This window comes from Mirounga leonina, unplaced genomic scaffold (genome assembly GCF_011800145.1).
Source record: "Mirounga leonina isolate KUSES-001 unplaced genomic scaffold, KU_Mleo_1.0 Mir_153, whole genome shotgun sequence".
NCBI lineage: Eukaryota > Metazoa > Chordata > Mammalia > Carnivora > Phocidae > Mirounga > Mirounga leonina.
The window spans coordinates 7,632,125-7,654,144 of NW_023270387.1; the positions used below are offsets into that span (position 1 = coordinate 7,632,125).

General features: G+C 40.3%; 1 protein-coding gene across 1 annotated transcript in view; it reads left to right on the top strand.

The window, feature by feature from the left end:
• The window catches only part of CUNH11orf53 (chromosome unknown C11orf53 homolog), a 494,983-nt gene that overhangs the window by 74,244 nt on the left and 398,719 nt on the right, over positions 1–22,020 (top strand). The window contains exon 2 of the mRNA XM_035008894.1: positions 10,265–10,380. The gene's annotated coding sequence lies outside the window, so the exon portion shown is untranslated. The remainder of the gene's footprint in view (positions 1–10,264; positions 10,381–22,020) is intronic.

Here is a 22,020-nt window from a genome sequence, read left to right on the forward strand (position 1 = left end):
AGACCTTGGGGGGGGGAGGGGTCTGAGAAGATCTCACTGAGGAGTGGGCATTTCTGCTGGGCCTTTTTTTTTTTTTAATTTTATTTTATTATGTTAGTCACCATACAATACATCATTAGTTTTTGATGTAGTGTTCCATGATTCATTGTTTTCATATAACACCCAGTGCTCCATTCAATACATGCTCTCCTTAATACCCATCACCAGGCTAATCCAGCTCCCCACCCCCTCCCATCTAAAACCCTCAGTTTGTTTCTCAGAGCCCACAGTCTCTCATGGTTCATCTCCCCCTCCGATTTCCCCCCCTTCATTTTTCCCTTCCTTCTCTTAATGTCCTCCATGCTATTCCTTATGTTCCACAAATAAGTGAAACCATATGATAATTGACTTTGTCTGCTTCATTTATTTCACTTAGCATAACTCCTCCAGTCCCCTCCATGTTGATGTAAAAGTTGGGTATTCATCCTTTCTGATGGCTGAGTAATATTCCATTGTATATATGGACCACATCGTCTTTATCCATTCATCTGTTGAAGGGCATCTAGGCTCTTTCCACAGTTTGGCTATTGTAGACATTGCTGCTATGAACATTGGGGTGCATATGGCCCTTCTTTTCACTACATCTGTGTCTTTGGGGTAAATACCCAGGAGTGCAATTGCTGGGTCATAGGGTAGCTTTATTTTTAATTTTTTGAGGCACCTCCACACTGTTTTCCAAAGTGGCTGTACCAACTTGCATTCCCACCAACAGTGTAAGAGGGTTCCCCTTTCTCCACAACCCTCCAACATTTGTTGTTTCTTGCCTTGCCAATTTTTGCCATTCTAACTGGTATAAGGTGGTATCTCAATGTGGTTTTGATTTGAATTTCCCTGATGGCTAATGATGATGAACATTTTTTCATGTGTCTGTTAACCATTTGTATGTCTTCTTTGGAGAAGTGTCTGTTCCTGTCCTCTGCCCATTTTTTGACTTGATTATTTGTTTTTTGGGTGTTGAATTTGAGAAGTTCTTTATAGATCTTGCATACCAGCCCTTTATCTATAGTGTCATTTGCAAATATCTTCTCCCATTCCATGGGTTGCCTCTTAGTTTTGTTGACTGTTTCCTTTGCTGTGCAGAAGCTTTTTATCTTGATGAAGTCCCAAAAGTTCATTTTTGCTTTTGTTTCACTAGCTTTTGGAGATGTATCTTGAAAGAAGTTGCTGTGGCCGATGTCAAAGAGGTTACTGCCTATGTTCTTCTCTAGGATTTTGATGGATTCGTCTCACATTGAGGTCTTTCACCCATTTTGAGTTTATCTTTGTGTATGGTGTTAGAGAATGGTCGAGTTTCATTCTTCTGCATGTGGCTGTCCAATTTTCCCAGCACCATTTATTAAAGAGACTGTCTTTTTTCCATTGCATATTTTTTCCTGCTTTGTTGAAGATTATTTGACCATGGAGTTGAGCGTCCATATCTGGGCTCTCTATTCTGTTCCATTGGTCTATATGTCTGTTTTTGTGCCAGTACCATGCTGTCTTGGTGATCACTACTTTGTAATATAGCTGGAAATCGGGCAACGTGATGCCCCCAGCTTTGTTTTTCTTTTTCAACATTTCCTTGGCGATTCAGGATCTTTTCTGATTCCATACAAATTTTAGGATTGTTTGTTCCAGCACTTTGAAAAATGTCATTGGAATTTTGATCGGGATGGCATTGAAGGTATAGATTGCTCTGGGTAGCATAGACATTTAAACAATATTTATTCTTCCAATCCATGAGCATGGAATGTTTTCCTACCTTTTTGTGTCTTCTTCAATTTCTTTCAAGAGTGTTCTGTAGTTCCTAGAGTATAGATCCTTTACCTCTTTGGATAGGTTTATTCTGAGGTACCTTATGGTTTTTGGTGCTATTGTAAATGGAATCATTTCTCTAATTTCTCTTTCTACAGTTGCATTGTTAGTGTATAAGAAAGCAACTGATTTCTGTGCATTGATTTTGTATCCTGCCACATTACTGAGTTGCTGTATGAGTTCTAGTAATTTGGGGGTGGAGTCTTTTGGGTTTTCCACATAAAGTATCATGTCATCTGCGAAAAGAGAGTTTGACTTCTTTGCCAATTTGAATACCTTTTATTTCTTTTTGTTGTCTGGTTGCTGTTGCTAGGACTTCTAGTACTATGTTGAACAATAGTGGCGAGAGTGGGCATCCTTGACGTGTTCCTGATCTTAAGGGAAATGCTCTCAGCTTTTCCCCATTGAGGATGATAGTCACTGTGAGTTTTTCGTAGATGGATTTTATGAACTTGAGGAATGTTCCCTCTACCCCTATACTCTGAAGAGTTTTAATCAGGAAATGATGCTGTATTTTGTCAAATGCTTTTTCTGCATCAATTGAGAGGGCCATATGGTTCTTCTCTCTCCTCTTATTAATGTGTTCTATCGTACTGATTGATTTGTGAATGTTGAACCACCCTTGCATCCTGGGGATAAATCCCACTTGGTCATGGTGAATAATCCTTTTAATGTATTGTTGGATCCTATTAGCTAGGATTTTGTTGAGGATTTTGGAATACATATTCATCAGGGCTATCAGTCTGAAATTCTCCTTTTTGATGGGGTCTTTGCCTGGTTTGGGGATTAAGGTAATGCTGGCCTCATAGAATGAGTCTGGGAGCTTTCCTTCTGATTTCTGCTGGGTCTTAAAGATGAGTAGGACTGTGCCAGGTAAGTGAGATGATCATTATTGTCTATTTTCCTTTTGAATTATTTATTTTTTTGTACTTGCATATAATTCATGAGATGTCTGGATCTTCTGATGCCATTGCTCATGAATTTAGATTTTTCTGTGTTTTCTTATTGTCCAGCCAGTGTCTCACATATGGAAAACTGTTCTGTGTATAAGTGTCAGTGTTACCATCTATAAAATGGGAACTACTAGAACCTACTTAATAAAGTTGTTTTGAGGATCCAAAAAATATGGAGTCTAAATGCTTAGCACTGTGTCTGTGTATGAGTTAGACTTGTGTTTGGCCACATGTCCTAAAGCTCCAACAGTCATGGCTTCACCAAGTTGGGGTTTGTTTTCCTGGGATATCGGGGGGTCCTGAGGGAAGCAGTGCAGGGCTGGTATAGAGACTCGGATGGTGCCAGTGTCCCGGGCTCCCATGAACTTTCTGCTCTGGGTTTCTTACATATGGCTTTCTTCTTAATGCTTGTTAAGTCATGATAACAGGATGGCCACTCCACCTCCAGCCTCATGTCCTGTTCAGGAAAGAGGAAGAAGGAAAGAAGAAGGAAAGGGTAATGCCTTTATCAGGGAAGCCAGAACTCACCCAGAAATCTCTATGAGACTTCTATTTGTGTGTCACAGGCCAGAACTTCTCTCGTGCCTTCCCCTGCCTGAAAGGGAATCTGAGAGGGCAGATATTTCAGGCGACCATTTTGGCATCATAAGCAAGACTGAGGTTCTCATAGTAAAGAGAGGGAACATGGATATTATGGAAGTAGCCAGCAGTCTCTGCTACATCCAGCACACAATAAACCCTCCACAGTTGGCATTAGCTTGCAGAAGACACTCAATAAGTGTTTGTTCAGTTGGATTAAACCATCACACTGCCTTTCTGGTCCAGGTCACCATTATCTCTTGCTATGGGAAGAGCCTTCTAACTGATCTCCTGACCTCCATTCTTGCCTCTCTATAGTCCATTTCCCACTAGGGGCCAATGTGATCTTTTAAAAATGTAAGTTGACCTAAATGTAAGAGCTAAAGCTATAAAATTCCTAGAAGAAAACATAGGGTTAAAGCCTCATGACATTGGACTTGGCAGTGATTTCTTGGACATGACAATAAGGGCATAGACAATAAAAAAAAAAAGACGACAGATAAGTTGGACTATCATTAAAATTAAAAACTTGTGCATCAAAGGGCATGACTGAGTAAAAGGCAATTACAGAATGGGAGAAACTATTTGCAAGTGATAGATCTGATAAGGAGTTAATTTCTAGAATATATAAAGAGCTCCTGTAAGTCAACAACCCAAAACCAAAAACCCAGTTGAAAAATGGGCAAAGAACTTGAAAAGATATATCTCCAAAGATGATATACAAATGGCCAACAAGCACATAAAAAGCTGCTCAACATCATTAAACATTAGGGAAATGCAAAGGAAAACCATGATGTGTATCACCTTACATTCATTAGGATGAGTGTGAAAAACAGCCAATGACAAGTGTGATGAGGATGTGGAGAGATTGGAACCTGTATTCACTGTTGGTGGGAATGTAAAATCCTGCAGCCACCATGAGAGTCCTCAAAAATTAGAAGTATAATTACCTATGATCTAGCAGTTTCACTTCTGAGTATATACCCCAAAGAGTTGAAAGCAGGGTCTTGAAGAGATACTTGTACACCCATGTTCATAGACACAGTATTCACAATAGCTAAAGGGTGGAAGCAACTCAAGTATTCATCAGCAGATGAACAGATAAACAAAATGTGGTGTATACACACAATGGAATATTATTCAGCCTTAAAAAGGAGGGAAATTCTGACACAGACTCAAGCTACAACATGGATGAGACTTGGAGACATTATGCTAAGTGATAAGTCAGTCCCAAAGAGACAAACTTGGTATGATTTTACTTATTTGAGAGATCTAATGTAGTCGAATTCATAGAGACAGGAAGTAGAATGGTGGTTCCCAGGGGCAGAGGGAGGGGGAAATGAGTTGTTTAGTGGGTATAGTTTCAGTTCTGTGATATGAAAAAGTTCTGGAGATTGTTTGCACAACAATTGTACACTTAAAAATTAAGATGGTAAACATTTGTGTTATGTGTATTTTACCATAAAAAAGTAAGTCAGTCACATTATTCTCATGTAGAATCTTCTAGTAGCTTCTCATTGCACCAGAATAAAATCCAAATGACCCTTTATGAGCTATAGGCCCCACTGATTTGTCAATTGCCTACCTCCCTGACCTCATATGATAGCACTGTCCTTATTTGTAATGTTCCAGTGTCACTGATCTTCTCATCTACTAGGCCTGCTAAACTCTTTCCTGCCATAAGGCTTTTGCTCTGCTTTTCTCTTGGCTTGGAATATTCTTCTCTATTTTCAAACAGTTGGCTCCTTCTTACCATCCAGATGTAAGGTCAAATATTTCCTCTTCAAAGAGATCCTTCCCTAACCCTGTCTTAGGGAGCCCTCTGTCACACCTTGGTCACCATCTATCATATTGCCTCATTTAATTTATTCATAGCCCTATCACTATGTGAAATTGTCTTATTTGTTTATGACTTCATTCAGCAGAATCTAAGCTGGATGAGAGCAGAAACTTTGGTGTGCTACTATATTCTCAAGGTTGACACATATAGGTGCTGAATAAATATTCGTTAAAAAATAATTGAATTCACTAATATTTATTGGGTTCTCATTATGTTCCAGGCAATGTACTAGGCACCAAACATAAACAGACATTATGTGATCAACTTCCTAATGATCTACTAGTAGGCTATAGCCTTTCCCAAGACTGGAATCTAAAGGACTATCACTTGTCAAGGACCTACCTTAGAGGGGAAGCAGACCTGAGTGATGTAGGGAGACCCCAATGGCTCCGTTGAGCCCCTGCATCAAACTTTATTCATGGTTAGTGGACTCTTAGATTTTTTATTTATTTTATTATTTTATTTTATTTTTAAGATTTTATTTATTTATCTGACAGAGAGAGAGAGAGAGCACAAGCAGGGGGAGCAGCAGAGGGAGAGTGAGAAGCAGGCTCCCCGCTGAGCAGGGATCCCAATGCGGAGCTTGATCCCAGGACTCTGGGATCATGACCTGAGCCGAAGGCAGACGCTTAACCGACTGAACCACCCAGGTGCCCCGGACTCTTAGATTTTTTAATTTCATGAGCCCACAGGTTGTCTTGTGTGTTTATGCCAATTTAATCTGGGTCTCTGCCCTTTGCAAACCAAAGAGTCCTAACCCATAAATATGCAACAGAGTTGCAAAGAGCCATGGACTCTTCATGCATTGTGGATGGACATGGACATATGTAAGTAGATGGAGACAATTTGATTTTCCAGTTCCTCTTAGGAAAGCCACAGAATTTATCTGAGATGGAGAGAACTGAGACAGCTGGGTATAAGTCAAATTTCTCTACATGTGAAAGGAAAGAATCCTCTTGTTAATCCAATGGGAGAAGAAGGAGGAAGAAGAAAGGAAGGAAGAGGTGAGGTAGGAGGGCATGAGATGCCAACATTAACTCAGCCTCCTAATCCCCAGATCATTAGGAAAGTTCGCAAACCTTCACAGTGCTTAGGTGCAGGTGGATTTGTATGTGTGGAGGTCAGGGAGACGTGGTGCAGGGGCTGGATTCTGTGCCTGGATGGACAGGGTATGGAACTGAGGCAGTACAGATGGAGAGGCAGAGTAAGGTCTGGGAAAGATGTCCCTGAAGTCTAGAAAATGGGGAGGAGGCACTGGATTCTCCCAGGCTGTGGATTTGGGCTCAACTCATGTTGCTCCAGATCTCCCAAAAGCAAGGGGCCTCAGATGATATCTGGTCTGTATAGATGTTTTTTGCTTCTATTAAATATATTCTCAGTACATCACATTTCATTCATGTGCTAACATGAATAAATAGTTTTACATATACATATTATAGTCTTTGGCTTTATATATAATTTTTTTAATCTTACACAGAACTTTTCTTCCAAAGCCTTTTGGGCTCTTTTAGAAGTTTCAGTGTATTTTATACATTTCAACCTATTTTAGAAGCTCCATCCTTATGTTCTGTAATTGTCATGGGGTTGCTATGATCATCCCACTTTGAATGTTTTACAGGAATTTGTTTTTCTTCTAAAAACATGGCCCAGGGCCAGAACCTGATTATAGATATCTGAGCCAGTGGTCAGTGTCAACTCCAGAAAGAAATGTTATGAATTTCCAACATATTGTATAATCCAGCCTTTCTGAAATGACTGATGCTATTTTAAAAGCAAGAAGTAATCACAGTGCATGCTGTGCTCAGTGGCTTGTCACCATTGTGGATCAGAAGACAGGCACTGGCCAGATCTTGTACCTGGGACTGAGTCAAACAGGACCTGAACACAGAGTTGCTTTCCTCCGTGTGGAGAGGCTCACAGCCCTCGGGGCTGGAGGATGGCAGTGCCTAGGGATGCAGGTGGTAGTGGTCTCATCTCCTCATCATTCAGTCCTTTGGCATTTACTGTGTGCTATAGAGCAGAAAGAGATGGAGGCAGTGGGGAGCAGTTAAAGACACAGGCTCTGGTTCAGCCCTAGTTTCCTCTATGTTAAGCTTCTTTCCTCTTGGGGCGCCTGGGTGGCTCAGTCGGTTAAGCGTCTGCCTTCGGCTCAGGTCATGATCTCAGGGTCCTGGGATCGAGCCCTGCATCAGGCTTCCTGATCCTCTTAGGAAGGAGGATCTGCTTCTCCCTCTCCCTCTGCCGCTCCTGCTTGTGCTCTCTCTCTCTCCCTCTCTCTGTCAAATAAATACATAAATCTTAAAACAAATTAAGCCTCTTTTCTCTTGAAGCCTCAGATTCTTCATCAGTAAAATGGTGGTGATTAAAACCTATTTTGCAGAATTGTTGTAAGGATAAAGTGCAGATACCGTACAAAGCATTTAGCCTGGGGTTAGTACGTAGACGCCTCTCAACAAGGGAAGCTATGACGTGTTATTACTATTATCAGAGCATCAGTGAAATTATTCACTGGTGTGAAGAGGCAAACATACGGAAATAATAAGAGGTTGCAGTAAAAAAAAAACATGTAGTAGGAACATCTACACAAAAACAATTCGCATCATGTAGACTATGTAAATGTTTCGATTTTTATGTCACTGCTACATCTATAGTGATTCAGCTATCTAGTAGGTAAAATGAAAAGTATTTGAAAAATCAAATTCTCCCAATTCCTTAGTTAAGCTCTGAAAGATCACCATGATACGGGTATGGTTATGTCAGTATGCTAACCTAGCATGCTTTGATACTTCACCCCTCCACTTCTCACCTGCACTCCCCATGCACTGCAGTTCCACGCTCATTGGGGAGAATCTCATTGTGAGATTCTCTCTCCCTCTGCCCCTCTTCTCCACTCTCTCTCTCTCTAAAACAAAGAAATAAGTCTTTTTTTAAAAATGGGATACGTCAGCTCACAGTGTTGTAGGAATTTATATAAAAATACCTCAAGTTCTCGGTGAAGGATCTACTATGTGCAAGGTAGTTAATAAGTGGTTGTTATTTTTTCAATGATTGAAAATATTTGCTACATGCTGATGATTGACAACATCCTAGCCTTTCCATTGGCTTAGTAAATAATGTACTCAGGGGTGCCAGGGTGGCTCAGTCAGTTAAGTGTCTGCCTTTGGCTCAGGTCCTGATCCCAGAGTTCTGGGATTGAGCCCCATGTTGGACTCCCTGCTCAGTGGGGAGTCTGCTTCTCTCTCTCCCTCTGTCCCACCCCTGCTCATGCTCACTCTCTCTCAAATAAATCTTTAAAAAATCAACAAACAAGTAAAATACTCAAACATCTTGAAAGTATTGCTGTTATCATGCAGTTTATAAACTACAGATGTTCACAAATTGGACGTTGGTTAGATCAGCATTTCTCAAAACATGGTCCAGGGATTCTTGGGGGTCCCAGAGATTCTTTTAGCAAAGTCCCCAAGACACTTTTATGGGATATGTAAGATTACATTCTCTTCCTAATACTACTCTGACCTTATTTGTCCTTTTTACTCTCATTCTGTCACCAGTGTTTTAGAGGCTACACGATGTGTGATATCACCAAGAGATTGAATGAAGCAGATATAGGAAATCAGCTGTCTTTAGACATTTAGAGACATTTGCAAAAATATATAATAATGTTATTCTTCTCCCTATAATTTTTTTGTTTTGGAAATATAGTTATTTTTCATTGGAGTGTTATTTGAGTTAACATGTAATTGTTTTATTACTGGGATTTTAAAATAAATTAATAAAATATTTTAAAATCTCTCATAATTCTGATATGGTAAATGTTGATAGTTATAACCCACATAATCAAAAACTCTTTGGAGTCCTCAGTAATTTTTAAGATCTTAAGGAGTCCTGAGTCCAAAATCTGTGAAAATCATTGGATTTGGTACATTATGGTCCATGCAATATGGAATATTATGCAGTCATCAAAAATATCACAGAAATGTATTTGTTGGTAAGGAAAAATATTCATAATATATTAAGTGGCAAAAGGTTACAAATTGGTGTGCTGTGTTACCCTATTCTTGTTTAAAAAATGTATATGCATATGAATAAAAGATGATTCTAACTATTTTATGTTCATTTGCTTGTCTACATTTTCTGTCTTTTCTGCATAATTAGCGTGGATTGCTTTAGTAATAAGAAAAAGAAAATTGATTTTGAAAAAAATTCAATTTACTAAAGCATTCATGGTTGCCTTATAGCAAATAGTCATGACCGAAGATGCATATTTCTTCCATTATCTGACTACAGTAGAACAAATGGTTTAAAAACAGTACAAGCTAAATTCTAGGAAATTCTACATATTCTTGGGATGATGATTTGCAGCGTTTTGAAATAACAGATAATAGTGTTCACCTAAAACGACCTGGAAACTTGACAAAGCATTTAAAAATGGACTGAACTAAATTTTAATGTTCTGGAAATACACAGCATTATGAAGCTGGAACAAGTTGTTCACAGATTAGTTTCATGCCCTGTTCTGGGGCTTTGTCTATCTATTTCTTTCTCTTTTTTTGCACTTAATACTACAAAATGGTAACTTGTATTATTCTCTGATGGTAACACATGTCTCCATTTTGTCACCAGGATGAGATTGTGTTGTCCTTCAGAGCAAGGACCAGGTCTTAAAATTCTTTTGCAACAATTATCACGGTACCCGACTGACAGAGTTCAATATGGAGGAAGCACTAAGTAAACACTTGAAAGATTGAAATGTTTCATCTTTCTTTCAGACTTATTGTCCAACTAAATCATTCTTATTTCACATGAAAACCCTAAAATGTCTTCATTACTATATTACAACTGTAGAAGGAGCTGGAGAATTCTTAACATCAAAATGTTTAGTTATACCTGCAGCTAAAACAAAACTAAGCTTCTCTTCTGCAACCAGATATAGATGTTTATTACTTAAAAACAAAACAAAACAAAACAAAACTTTCTCACTGATTCAGTGGCTGACAGATCTTCACACTCTATGGTGCTAATTGCCTTATTTATGTCTGTTTTTTTCTGTTTGAAACAGAAGCACATGCATTACCCGGCTGAAGGATGGCTGATTTTCTGTATCAGCTGCCATGCTCTGATGACTTCTAGAAGAGAAGGGAGTGAGACAGGAGGCTGCTGGACTATCTCCAACAGGTACAGCCCATGCTCCAACAAGGCAGTGGCAGTGGACATGAGATGTGGGGCCAGTTTCCAAGTCTGGATTGAGTTTTTTGGTTGGAAAAAGAGAATTTGCTGATGGCTTGGTATGAGGAAGAAGGAACAGTTGAGGGTGAGCAAAGATTTCTAGCTTGGGGACAGGAGATTGGAAGGCCATCTGCAGAGTCAGTGACAGAAGGCCTAGCTAGTGAGGAACTGGATATAATGGATTCAGGTAAAGATACATTGAATATGAGTTCAGTCTGAGACTTCTGTGGTATGTGAGTACCTCACTTCTTAGAGTTTTCTCACCATTAAGGGGTATTATCCTTCTCCAGGCTTTCCCCCACACTCCTCCCTGAAGGTGGAACACATCTCTGATCCTAGTGTCCCTTGAATTTATTTATTCACTTGGCTTGAGTGTCTACTTTCTTCATCTTCAAAACCTATTAGAAAGGTTCCAAATTATCTCCAGCTTTTTCCTATAGACATTGTCTTGGAAATAATAGAACATCTGTTTTTCCAACTCAGTGTGTGATTGGAGTATCTTCTTTTTCCATCTATATCTAAAGGTTTTAGATTGTGTTGAAATTATGACCGCCTTGAAGGCAGGAAAACTGTCTCTTCTGGCAATCTGTTTGAAAGTCTTGAGAACAAATGGAATTGTATTCCAAATGAGGGGAGCATTGTATTGATCTTGAGAACCTGGAGCATGAGGATAAGCTCGTGTTATGATAGTAGACCCCCAGAGTGAGGCTCTGAATAATCTGACTTACTGTAGTTGCTCTTCCCCTCATTAGTTGTGTAAATCACTAATCTTTCCAAGCCTGAGTTCACTCAATTAAGGAGCAAGATAATCACAAAAAACCCAAAATGATGCTTATAATAATCATCATAGTTAATATGTGTATTGATTACTTACTAGATGATAGGTATGGTGCTAAGCATATACATTATCTCACTTTCTTATCAGCAATCCTTTGAGGGGGGTAGTATTTTCACTCCCAATTTACAGACAAGAAAACAGGCTCAGAGAATTTAAGCAAGGTGCCCCGGTTCGAAAGCTAGTAAGTGGTACATCTGAATTCAAATCTAGATCCATCAAACTCCCAAGCCTTTGCCCTTACCCACTGGGTAAGGAGCACTGTTTCTCAGGGTCCCTACCACTTCTTTCTGAAGTTTTCAAGTTTGAAACAACAACAACAAAATTATAGTGAACAGGACCATGGTGATTTCTTCTCCCCTTGCCAAAATCAAACAAGACTGCTGGAGATCTAAAAAGTCTTTAAAAATGTGAACAAGTCCAATTTTTTATTTTAAGTGATCCTCTAACATGTTGGAAGCCTAGTCCCGTACCAAGGGGAAGATGAGCACCACTCACATTCTTGTTCTCACTGAGGGCAGGACAGGAATTGCAAAGGTGTTTACCGGGCTCTGTATGGTGGTAAGCTGCCATTGTCCCCGCCTCCAGTTAGAGCTCATGATTCATGCAGAAGAAAGCACTGTGGACATGATGTAGACATCACAGCACTGTTGGGAAGCTTGGGTGGGGGCACTGATGACTGAGAACTGTTGCCTTGGGAACATTCCTAAAGTGAGTCTAAGACATTGCTTGTAGTTAGTTGTCGGATGTTGGTTAATGACACCTGTTAGGGCAGAAGAGTCTAATGGCTGTGTCAAATCAGTAAGTTTAGAAAACCACAACACCCTCCCCCTCAATTAATTCAATCCCTCAGCACCTCCTATGGGCCATTCACAGTGCTAGGTATTGAGGACGCAAAGCTGTACTAGACATTGAGCGTGCCCTCGGGAGCTGTGGGGAGGAGACAGACACACCAAAAATACAGCTCTACTGGGGGAAGCACAGTGCACTGAGCACACAGAGTAGGCTGAACCTAAAATAATTTCAAGGAGGAGTTAAGTTAATGGTTGAAGGTCCCTAAATAAAGGTTCTGCATTCTCTTTCTGGATACTCATCACTGAACTAGACACAAATCCAGCATAGCAATTTTTAGGCTGCTATCTAAGAGAGAAGCTGATGGACAGACGCAGCTGGAAAGTGAAAAATATGCCATCAAGACGGAGAAGAACTTTTAGGGTCTTATGAGTGTCAACTGAAGACTTCCTTACTAAGAACCATGTATTTTCAGAAATTAGGTCACAAACATCTGAGATTTTTAATATAACCAGACTGTAGAAATGGAATGCAGGATTGCATTACCTTGGACTTGTTATTCAGTCTGCTACAACATGTAACAAGTCCCAGACAGTTCCAGGTAGGCCTGAGGACTCGGCTCTGCAAATCAGTTAGGGACCCAGGTTCATGGAGGTTCCACCATCTTTAATATATGGTTTCCATCATTGCTCCAGGCATAGACATCTAGCCAGGGTAAGGGGGAAGAGCACAGAGGATATTATGTAAGAAGATTTTACAGGGTAGGCTGACCAGGAAGTGGTACAAATCCCCTCTGGTAATATTTAGTCTCTGGGCTACTGCTAAGTGGCCAAGGGCACCTGGGAAAGGCAATCCAGCTGTGACTCCAGGAAGAAGAGGAAATGGTTTGGTGAATAGCCGACAGTTTTTGCCACAACCATGGATGGGGATGGGACAAGTAATCCAAAGACGCCTTCTGGAGACCCAATCTGAAAGAAGAAAAAGTTGGAGGGCAGAGAACAAGATAATCTCTACTGAAACAGTTAAGTTCTCCTTCACCTCTCCCAGGGAATAAGGCTGAGTCACAAAGCAGCAGACAACTCCAGATTTTCCAGTTCAGTTTTCACAGACTGAAGTCAGCTGGAAATCTTTGTGTCTATATGCAAATTTACACCTTTAGTGTGAGCTATGAGTATTATATAGTATATTCTGATTATTATACTGCTTATCATGACATCATATGCAAATGTCATCCATCTCTTAATAATAATAATAGTAGTAGTAGTAGTAGCTGTTATATATTGAGTTGTCATTGGCCAAATTGAGTTTTCTCAATGAAACTATCAAGTAGCTACTATTATTATAAGAATTTTGTAGATGAGGAAATGCAGGCTTAGAAAAGTTACATTATGTGCAGTTAATATAAATCGGATAGTGTTACTCTTTTGTTTAAAAATTTAGTGGCTTCCTATTGTGATTAGAATAATCCAACCTCCTTACTTTGGCCTACGTATCTTCTATAATATGGCCCAGCTTAGTTCTCTTATTTCTTCTCTTCCTTCTCTATTCTCCAGACTCAGGGGGCGTCTTTTTGTTTGAAACCCCAAATTCATCTTGCCTTAGAGCCTCTGGACTTACTATTCCCTTGGCCCTGGATTTCTCAAATGTCTAGATTGTTTTTGTTAATCAGGTTGCGGGTCAAATCCCATCTCTTGAAAGAGGCCTTCCCTGACCATGCTATTTAAATTAGCACATTCATCCCCTGGTACTTAGGGCACTTAGTAAATATTGCTGAATGAATGAAGAAAAGAGTAACTCAAACCCAGTTATAAATTAGCAAGATGTGGAGCTGGTATTCCAGTCGTTCTTCCTTATATCAAAAGCAGCTTGTGATCGTCTACTATAAAGTCCATAGGCATTGAGTACACACTGTTGGTTGGACCCAGCAGCAATGTTTTCAGAGACTGAAGACAAGAACTTGATAGATCTCAGCTGTCATTAGTGACCTCTGGTAAGGATGCCCCATTTGTGGGCTTGGTCATTTGTGACAGTCTACACAACCCTCCAGGTCTGAGTTTCTCTGTCTATGAAAAGGGGTAAAATACCACTTACCTCATCTCATTCTTATGAGGATTACATGAGATAAGCATGCGAAAACTTCACTGGAGACTCTAAAACATGATATGAACATTTATTTTTGTCAGAAAGAAGAAGAAATACACGTTTTCTTCCTCAGTCCTTTCCGTGGAGTGTTGTACGTGGCAGGAAGTAGTGGTGGGAGGAGGGGCAGGTGGGAGGTGAGGCCCTGAGTTCTGTTTGGACTGCCTGGGACAATGCCATGCCCCGCCTGCACACCGAGGATGGGGCCTGAGTCTAGGCCTGTCATGGGGCTCACGTTAGTGAGCAGTTAGACTGGGAGCAGTTTCTGGGGGATAAACGTGCCCAAGTGAAAATTACTTTCCCCGAGAACATGACCCCACCAGCGATTCACTCTGTAGTTGGAAGAGGCCTCTGTGTCCCAGAGTGCAGACATACTTACCCTCAGTAGGGCTATGTGATGGGGAGTGTAGACCACGGCATTTTGTGACACCAGCTTCCAGTTTCCCACCACACAGCTTCAAGTGAGTTGGTAATAGCAGTAAGGGTGTTACAGGGTGGGTGGGATCTTGCCGGATTTCTCCAGCGATTCTTTGAAGACTTCGGTGTACTCAATTGTCTTTGCTACTCTTTTACGAGTTTGGGACTACACAAGCAGGATGATTAATCTCCGCTTGAAATAGATACCTAACATGTTTTCCTCTGTGTTGAGGAGGAGTGGGCAGCGTCCTTAGTAATTTTACCCAATTGCTCATATTACAAAGGACACAATGAGGTGCTTGTCTAAGCTCAGGAAGCTCTTTTGTGGCAGAGTTGGGACTAAAACTCAAGTCCTCTGACTCTCAGAATAGTGTCCTGGCACAACACACATTCAACTAAATAAATGTTGGAAAAGAGTTACTTTTTGAGCTTTGGACTTGTTCCCTTATTTGTCCCATTTGTTACATGCTACTCTGCAGTTTAACACTTGCTAAAAAATATTAGATCTCTGTCTTATAAGCCTCCATGTTATCCCCTTTCTCAAAATGATCACAGATAGAGAGGTTTGCTCGAGGAAATGTCCAGAAGTCTTTGGGAGCTGCTAAAGAGCTGGGGAGCTTGGAGTGTAAGTGGGAAATATTCTAAGTCTCTTCTTAGAAGAGCTTTTCAGCTGAAAGAGGACATTACATTTTAAAGACTGACTTCATATCTTTTATAAGCTTGAATTAATAGAATTTCTAAATTATTTACTATGTAGACTCTTTTCTCCCTCATGAATTAACAAGCTAGTAAATTTTTTCAATTAAAAATTTTGATTGTAGTAAAATACACATAACATAAAATTAACCATTTGAAGTGTACAATTCAGTAGTGCTAATTATATTCACATTGTTGTGCAACCAATCTCCAGAATGTTTTCCTATTGCAAAACTGAAACTCCATACCCATTAAATAGCAACTCCCCATTTCCCCCTCTCCCTAGCTCCTGGCAATGAATATTCTACTGTCTCCACAAATTTGACTACTCTAGGTACCTCATTTACTGGAATCATACAGTATTTGTCTTTTTGGAACTAGCTTATTTCACTTAACATGTCTTTAAGATTCGATATGCTGTAGCACTTGACAGAATTACCTTCCTAAAACTGAATAATATTCCATTGTCTGTATATACCACATTTTATTTATCCATTCATCTACTGATGGATACTTGGGTTCCTTTCACCTCTTGACTATTGTTAATAATGGCTTCTATGAATGTGGATGTATGAATATCTCTTCAAGACCCCACTTTCAGTTCTTTTGGGTACATACTCAGAAGTGGAATTGCTGGGTCCTAGTTAACTCTCTATGTTATTTATTTGAGGAACTGCTATACTGTTTTCCACAGTGACTGTACCACTTCACATTCCCACCAACAGTTCACGATGGTTCCAATTTCTCCACATCCCTACAATACTTATTTTCTGTTTTGGTTTTTTTTTTGCAAGTAAACATCCTAATGAGTTATGAGGTATCTCACCGTGGTTCTTACTGTATTTCCCTAATGATTAGTGGTGCTGAACATCTTCTCATATGCTTGTTGGCCATTTGTATATCATACTAGAGAAACATCAACTAGAGTCTTCTGCTCATTTTTAGGTCTGGTTATTTATTTATTTATTTGACATTGACTTGTAGGAGTTCTTTTTTTTTAAGATTTATATATTTGGGGGGGGGCGTAGGGCAGAAGGAGAGGGTGAGAGAAGGAGATCCCCAAGCAGATTCCCCGCTGAGCATGGAGCCTCACACAGGGCTCAATTCCATGACCGAGACAATAACCTGAGCTGAAATCAAGAGTCAGATGCTTAACCGACTGAGCCACCCAGGTACCCCATACTTGTAGGAGTTCTTTATGTACTCTGGATATTAACCCCTTATCAGACATGATTTGCAAATGTTTTTCCCATCCTGTAGGTTGCCCTTTAACTCTGCTGATTGTGTCCTTTGATGCACAGAGCTTTCTTTTTTGTGTGTAGTCCATTTTACCTACTGTTTTCTTTTATTGCCTATGCTTTTGGTGTTATATCTAAGAAATCATTGTCAAATCCAATGTCATGAAGATTTTCTTCTGTTTTCTTCTAGGAGCTTTAGAGTTTTAGCTCTTAGGTTTAGGTCTTTCACCAATTTTGAGTTAATTTTTGTCAATGGCATAAGGTAAGGATCTACGTTTACTCTTTTGCATGTGGATCTCCAGTTTTTCTAAAGCCATTTGTTGAAGAGACTGCCCTTTCTCCATCGAATGGTCTTGGCACCCTTGTGGAAAATTATTTGACCATATATGCAAGCATTCATTTCTGGACTCTCTATTCTATCCTGTTGGTCTATATGTCTGTTTTAGGCCAACACCACACTGTTTTGATTACGATAGTTTGTAATAAGTTTTGAAATCAGGAATTGTGAGGCCTCCACTTTGCACTTCTTTTTCAAGATTGTTTCTATCTCTTCAAAGTCCCTTGAGATTCAACATAAATCTTAGGATGGATTTTTTCTATTTCTGTAAAAAATGCTGCTGGGATTTTTGGCAGAGATTACATTAAATCTATATATTGTTTTGGGTAATATTGACATCTTAACAATATTAAGTCTTCCAGTCCATGAAAATGGGCTTTCTATTTATCTGTATTTCATTTCTTTCAGCATTTTTTTGGTAGTTTTCAGTGTTTGCCTCCTGAGTTAAATTTATTTCCAGATATTTATGTGCATGTGTGTGTGGTACTATAAATGAAATTGTTTTATTTTTGTATTGTTTATTAGTGTGTAGAAATACAAATTATTTTTTATGTTGATTTTTGTATCTTGCAACTTTGCTCAGTTTATTAGTTATAACAGTAGTTCTGTGCAATCTTTTGTGTTTTTTACATATGAGATCATGGTGTTTGCAAACAGAGATCATTTTATTTCTTCCTTTTCAATTTGCATACCATATTTTTTTATTTGTTTATTGCCTAACTGCTCTGTCTGGAACTTCCAGTACTATGTTGAATAGGAGAGGTGAAAATGGGCATCCTTGTTACTGAATAATACAATTATCCTGTGTCAAAGGAAAGAGTAATATATAGGAAACTGATTTCAAAGGAGAACTTTGACTCTTGCATAGCTTTTCACTCCCCTGTCTTCTCCATTGCTCTTTATTCTCTGTACTCTGCTCAAACAGATGTGGAGCTGGAATATTGGGTCATTTTCATGTAGTATTTAAACAACACTGAAAGCTTTTCTTCCTTGGCATAGTGATGCATAAAACAAACAACCCATCCACACAAATTGTGCAAATAGTAACCGCCTGGCAAGTTAGAAAAATTCAATGAAAAGAAGCAAAACAAAACCAGAAATAAACAGAAAACACCCAAAGCCAAAAACACCACCTCAAAATCACCAGAAGAATGTGGCTTTTCACTGTAAATATTTTAACAGGGCCTGTTTTCTACCCAAGGACAATGATGGGGAACACTATATGTAATCCCCAGAGCAAACTAAAGCCATGGATGGTGAGCACCAAGCACACTGGTTAATGGAGCCAAAGGGAGAAAGAGAAGTCATATGTGGGTAGTAATTATGCTGAATTAGCTGCCTCCTGGGGTCAGTGGTACAAGCAGAGAGGTACCCTTCATAGGAGAGATATCTGGGGTGACTGTCTTTTTAAAAGCAGAGGATTCTTCTTAACATCAGTAGGAGTAAAAGTATATGTTTGGTGAGAAATAATTAGCTGTACCAAATATAGGACATACTATACAAATGCTAGTACCTAGGAATGGCTGTCTAAATACTGAATGTACATTAAATATAACCATTAAAATAAGAAAGTATAGAAAGAGACAATAGATGGCTGTATATTAAATATAGCTTAAGAAGTTCACTTTTTTGAGCAATCTAGCTCTTAAAGCTAGAAGGGAAGTGTTTGCATTGCAATACCAGTTCTTAAAATTAATCTTTGGCCCATACAGCTGCTCTGAGGATCATGTTAATAGCTAGCACCTATGGGTGAATATCTTTACACCATCCCATTTAATCCTCAGCTATAAAAGGTAATATAATAATTTTCTTATTTTATAAATGTGGGAACTAGAGTTTTATGAAGTTAGGCAGTTTGCTCAGATTCACACAATCAGCAAGTGGCAGAACCAGACTTTGAACTCAGGTTAGTGACTCAGAGTTCAAGCATGGGATGTCCCTCCACATCTGGTTGTTGAATGAGTAAGGGCTGACAGGGAGGAAAGCAAGATGAGGTGGTGGACACTGCCTCTCTTGTAAGGACAAACTTGGATCTGAATGAAGTGGCATCTGAGATGAGGCTTGAAGGACAAATAGAAGTGAGATAAAAAATCAGATACTGGTGGGAGCTAGGAGACAGGAAAAGCTACTCTGGTCAGAGGGAACAGTATGTGTGAAGGCCTGGAGGGAAGAAAGTGTACGTGGCAGTATGGAACATCTGTGCAGATGGAGTATGTGTGAGGCTGGGGGTGGAGAGGAGCGATGTGACAGACTGTACTTTCCAAAGATGGAGCACCTCCTGTCCTAGGTGCTCTCTTACTGCTTTTCCACTCTCCCCATCACCAGTGGGGTCTCATCCCCTCCCTCTGATTATGGTGGGCTTGTGACTCCCTTGTAACTGGTATCAAGTGAGGGAAGTGACACTAAGTACTTTCTGTGGCTAGGTCTCAAAGGTGATGCAGCTTCTTCATTGTTAGCAAGGACATCCACCTTTGGAGCCCTGAACTGCCTTGTAGGAAGTCCAGTGACCCTGAGGTTGTCATGCTGTGAGGAAGTCTGGGCCCAGAGAGAAGATGAGATCCCAGCCAACAGACGTGTGACATCATGACAGGTATCAACCACTAGCATATGAGTAGAGATGCTTGCAGATGATTCCATTCTTCAGCTGTTAAATCACTCCAGCCTTTAAGTCCTTCCAGATGAAGCCCCAGACATCATATAGCAGAAACAATGGTCTTTGCTATGCCTCAAGTTCCTGACCCAACCAACAGTTGTTCAGTGCCACTAAGTTTTGGAATGATTTGTTATGCAGCTATAGTAACTGGAACAGGTGGTTGTATTGTGCAAGGAGCTGACTAAATATGTCCACAGTTCAGAAGACATACTTGGGCTAGAAATGTAGCCCTCTGGGTTTTCTGTTGTAGATGATGGCTGAAGCCCTAAGAAGACATGGGGTAACCCAGGGCAGTGTGCAGAATTAAAAGTGAAGAGGGTTAGGAATGTCACTCTGGGACATATCAACATTGAATGTCAAAAAAGGACAAGGAACAGGGAAGAGTCCAAGAAGGAGGCATCAGAGGAAGGAGCAACACCACGAGAGAGGGTTCTTAAGGCAAAGGATGAGCAGAATTCATGAGACTCGCAGGGATCAGCACTCTCAGCTGCCATGGAGAGAGACCTGGATAGTTTAACGATACACAGGGGGTCCTTGTCCAGAGCCATTTCTGAGCGAGAAGTGAGTATGAATGGTGGACTGAGGTGTGGTGAAGAGCTGTAGCTTGCATGGTAGGTGCTTAATAAATATTTGTTGAATGAATCTGAAATAGAATTAAGTAGAGACACGTTGGTTACAGCTGGAAGAAGAGAGAAGTAGCTGACAGTGCGTGGAGAGCCAGCGAGCCTGGTGAGCAGGAGGGGGAGGGACGATACTCCCGCATTTGTGATGGAAGCTGCAGCACGCGGCACTTCCAGCAGCTGTCCCTTGCTGCCCTCGACCCGCACCGGCCGCTGGGGTGACCCTGGTCCGGAGCCCGTCGCACACACCCCACAGTGGCCAGAGCTGCTCTCAAGCTCCAGCCGGGGGCTCTTTCCACCACATCGTAGCATGGCCTGGATGATAGTGGCATGGCCCTGTTGCCAGCACTTCCCAGAACATGCAAGTCTTTTGTTTAATAAGAGGGCGGAGGTTGGGGGACGGAGAGAGCAGTCAGCCAACTGTAAAACAGGTCACAAACTGTGGACTTATATATAAGTGCCATGGAAAAAGTTAAGAACAACATCTTTTATTCTGACAGCACCTTCTTTCTTCCAAAAGCCCATAACACTTTATAATTCAGATTTGTTCCCCAAATCACCCAGTCCAGCAGAAACAATGCCATTTCCTTTGTGCATCTACTGAAGGGGTCAGGAAAAGGGAGGAGGGAGGCAGGGTAATCCTTTCAGACAATTAATATTCTGATTTTTCACCTCCATCCAGGTGTAGAACCAAAGACCTAGGTATTTCTTTCTTTTTTTTTTTTTTTTTTACAGTATATTTTTATTTTTTTTAATTCTTTTTTTTATTATGTTATGTTAATCACCATACATTACATCATTAGTTTTTGATGTAGTGTTCCATGATTCATTGTTTGTGCACAACACCCAGTGCTCCATGCAGTACATGCCCTCCTTAATACCCATCACCAGGCTAACCCATCCTCCCACCCCCTCCCCTCTAGAACCCTCAGTTTGTTTTTCAGAGTCCATCGTCTCTCATGGTTTGTCTCCCCCTCCGATTTCCCCCCTTCATTCTTCCCCTCCTGCTGTCTTCTTCTTCTTTTTTTTTTAAACATATATTGTATTATTTGTTTCAGAGGTACAGATCTGTGATTCAATTCACAGCGCTCACCATAGCACGTACCCTCCCCAATGTCTTATCACCCAGCCACCCCATCCCTCTCACCCCCCACCACTCTAGCAACCCTCAGTTTGTTTCCTGAGATTAAGAATTCCTCATATCAGTGAGGTCATATGATACATGTCTTTCTCTGATTGGCTTATTTTACTCAGCATAATACCCTCCAGTTTCATCCACGTCGTTGCAAATGGCAAGATCTCATTCCTTTTGATGGCTGCATAATATTCCATTGTATATATGTTTATAGCAGCAATGTCCACAATAGCCAAACTGTGGAAAGAGCCAAGATGTCCATCGACAGATGAATGGATAAAGAAGACCTAGGTATTTCTCCACAGTAGAAAGACTTTTCACTGACTTTATAGTTTCTGTTTTACGTTGTCGATTTAAGCTGGTTTTGAGATAAATTTGCCTGCCACAGGTTCTTGACAAGTGGTTTAGGGATGAGTTATGCCAGAAATCTGTTATTTACTAAGTGGGGAGAATCCTTGTCTAAATATACATTGTAATGCAGCATTAGAGGGATAGTACACTTGACCCCCGAACAACATGGGGGTTAGGGTGCCACCTCCCCCTGTGCCCTCAAAAATTTGCATATAACTTCTAAAGACTCCCCCAAAACTTAATTACTAATAGCCTACTGAGACCAGAAGCCTTACTGACCACATAAAGAGTCGATTAATACACATGTTGTTTGTTATGTGTGTTAGATACTGTGTTCCTATAATAAAGTAAGCTAGAGAAGAGAAATGTTAAGAAA